The sequence below is a fragment of the Dipodomys merriami genome, unplaced genomic scaffold (genome assembly GCF_024711535.1).
Source record: "Dipodomys merriami isolate MVZ:Mamm:240054 unplaced genomic scaffold, mDipMer1.0.p SCAF_2221, whole genome shotgun sequence".
Lineage (NCBI taxonomy): Eukaryota > Metazoa > Chordata > Mammalia > Rodentia > Heteromyidae > Dipodomys > Dipodomys merriami.
The window spans coordinates 6,653-9,978 of record NW_027203629.1 but is presented as its reverse complement, the minus strand read 5'-3'; positions in this window follow the sequence as shown (position 1 = coordinate 9,978).

The following is a 3,326-nucleotide window of genomic DNA, read 5'->3' as shown; positions in this document are numbered from 1 at the left end:
TACATTGTGAAATGTCCAAAGAACAGAAGTCTAGGAGGAAGATGAGCTAAAGGAAGATGAAGGATGTACTCAGTATTCACTGCACATGCTGGTATTTCCACCAGCCCCCTCCCTGCTTATTGAAAATAGCCACTTCTCCTTACCAGTTGACGAGCTGCCATGGAAAACACTGAATTACACAATTTTTCTTTTTTTTGAGGGGGGGTCTGGTCGTGGGGTCTGAACTCTGGGCCTGGGCGCTGTCCCTCAGCTCTTCAGCTCAAGGCTAGCGCTCTACCACTTGAGCCACAGTGCCACTTCTGGCTTTTTTCTTTTTGCTTATGTGGTGCTGAGGAATCAAACCCAGGGCCTCATGCATGCAAGGCAAGTGCTCTACCACTGAGCCACCTTTTCAGCCCTACACAGTTTTTCTACTATGTTTTTTCCACTATACTGTGACAAAAGGGATTCTAAAATCACTCTCATGCTTACCAGAAACTGTCCCACATCTATCAAAACATAAAGTAGTTAATATTTTATATGGTAAGAACATCATTTACCACATTATTATCAAGTGCAAAGCTAGGGAAGGCTATAGAAGCTGACTACCAAAGCAGGGAGAGGGAACAGCAGATCACAAGACCATTAAGCATCATCCAAATGAACAATGTCAATTTAATTACCTCTGAAAGGGAAAAGCTGTGAAAACTGCAGTAGTTGGTACGAGTGACAGTTAAGTTTAAGGTGAGTTTTTGGGTTGCTTTTCAATGAAGTGGAGATATCACTCTAAGTTATATCTGATCCCAGCACTCAGAAGGCTGAGGAAGAACTGAGAATTCAAGTGCAGTCTGGGTAGACAGCAAGTTCAAGGCCAGTATGGGCTACACAGTGAAAACTTATCTAAAAAGAAGTGGTGCTGCCTGTAGTCCTAGCTACTTGGGAGGACTACAGTTTAAGGTCAGCCTAGACAAGAAGTTTGAGAGAACTCATCTTGAGCAACCTCATTTCAACCAATAAAAATCTGAACGTGTGATTATATAGTTGTAGTTCCAGATATTTGGGAAGTACAAATAGGAAATTTGCCATCCAAGCTGGCCCAGACATAAATGTAATACCCTATTACTCTATTTGGAAAATAAGTAAAAAGGGGGGTGTGGCTGATTCAGGAGTTCTGGATTGTAATGATTTTTCTGTCACTAGAGGGCAGTGTTGAGTTTCCTAATGCAGGAATTACCAGGGCAAAATTGTGAGATCCTATAGAGAGCTCATCAGAACTAGATCCTAATTTTGCCTCCACTAATTGCTCATTGCTGCTTTGCATCATTTTGAACTAAGTCTTTCTATGTAAAATGTGGTTCATATTTATACATAGTTACAGGCAACAACAACAACAAAAGACCTATGAAAGTCTCTTCAAATGGGAACCTAGATGGCCTTATTGAGTAGGGGATAATAAAGCAAGGTTTTGTTATTATCTAGGGAAATAGAGGGCAAGCATGGTTAACATTGAGATTGTGTAATATGAATTCGGCTTCCATCAATGTCTAAGTTTGATCTTTCATGATAAAGGCTGGCTTATGTTCCTCTTCCATATTACATGTTCCATGGTCATCATTCTCTCATCCTGACTGCTCAGGGATGTTTTCTTTGTTCCAAACCACATGAGAGTCAGTTCATTAACATGAACTCCTTACAATGACACAGATCTTGAATTTTTCTACCTTTCTATCATCAATATCTAATTCTAAAATAGAATGAGTATGTGGTGTTTTGCTTGTTTTTGTTATTTAGTTTAGGCTGGACACCAGTGGCTCACACCTGTAATCCTAGCTACTCAGGAGGCTGAGATCTGAGAATCATAATTCAAAGCCAGCCAGGGCAGGAAAGTCCATGAGACTCTTATCTCCAATTAGCCATCAGAAAAGCCAGAAATGACTTTGCTTTTGCTGTGGTTCAAGTGGTGGATCATTAACTTTGAGTAAGAAAGCTTAAGGACAGAACCCAGGCCCTGAGTTCTAGCCATAGGATTGGCACACACACAAAACAGTGTTCAATGTTTTCAGAAGTGGTGAGGTGTGACTCAAAGTAGTAGAAAGCTAGCTAGTAGAAGCTCAGGGATAGCACCCAGTTCAACAACAAATATCACACATATATATTGAAGCCAGCTCAAGATTTTTGTCTTTAGCTTTATTAGTATATAACTGTCTCTTCTAGTGCATAGACAGTAAGATCTCTGCTTAGTGTCTTCAGCTTCACAGATGTTTTAGTCTGTGAACCCTGGGGCTTCCCACTGTGTGACATTCACATGCAGAGGGAAGGCCTCCCTTTCCTGCAGCTTCCTGTATGTTATGTTCCAGCAGCTTCTGTCACCTTCTTGCAGCTCAGGCAGGCTCTTCCCCCAACCCCCCCAACCCCTTGGACTCCACCCCCCTACTCCAGCCTTATCCTCTCAGGTCTCCTGCCTGGGACTGCCTGAATTATGTACAGTCAGAGTCCTGCAGATTAAGTGATGCCTTGGGTAGGATTATATCCAGAAAAGTTCCTTCTCCCATAGTCCAACTAATTCTCTCTTAAAAAATCATTTTGGCCATTTCTAAGGTCTTCATAAGTCCTTTATGGCTGAATGCTGATGGCTCACACCTATAATCCTAGCTACTCAGAAGGCTGAGGTCTAAGGATCTTGATTCAAAGCCAAATCAGGCAGGAAAGTCTATGAGACTTTTCTCTCCAGTTAACCACCAATAAGCTGGAAATAGAGCTCTGTGAGAGAACCAACTTTGATTGAAGAAAGTGAAAAAGTTAAGAGACAATGCCCAGGTTCAAGTCCAGGTATGGGAACAAAAATTAAAATCTTTTATCCTCTATTTGGCTCAGTGTTTAAATACTGTCTGTGGGAAGGGTAAATTTGTTAGAATCTTTATTATAAAGATTAGAACATCACTCAGTTGGTATTCCTAGGTTGTAAAATGAGCTGAACTAAACAGAAATAGTGGCTTAAAGATACCATGCCTCTTTAGATTTTATCTAAACCTTCTAGCACCTTTTTGTAAATTTGAAAAGATACGTAGAAAAATAATGTCAGTAGTCTATTTTCTTCAACTCAACTGATTGCAAGTGTTACTATTTCTACAAATTACCAGTACAACATTAAGATGCTTTTCATTATTTTTACATTAAACCTGCAGTACGGATAATGGATTTTCAGCAGCCTAATTTAGGTGCTAAATCTTCAACAGTTTAAAAGAAATAATGTACTATCAAAACCATAGTTAAGTTCAATAAAAATCTTTAGAATGGTTCTATTTTAGTTGGGCTTCAACACAGGGCCTAGGTATTGTCCCTTAGCT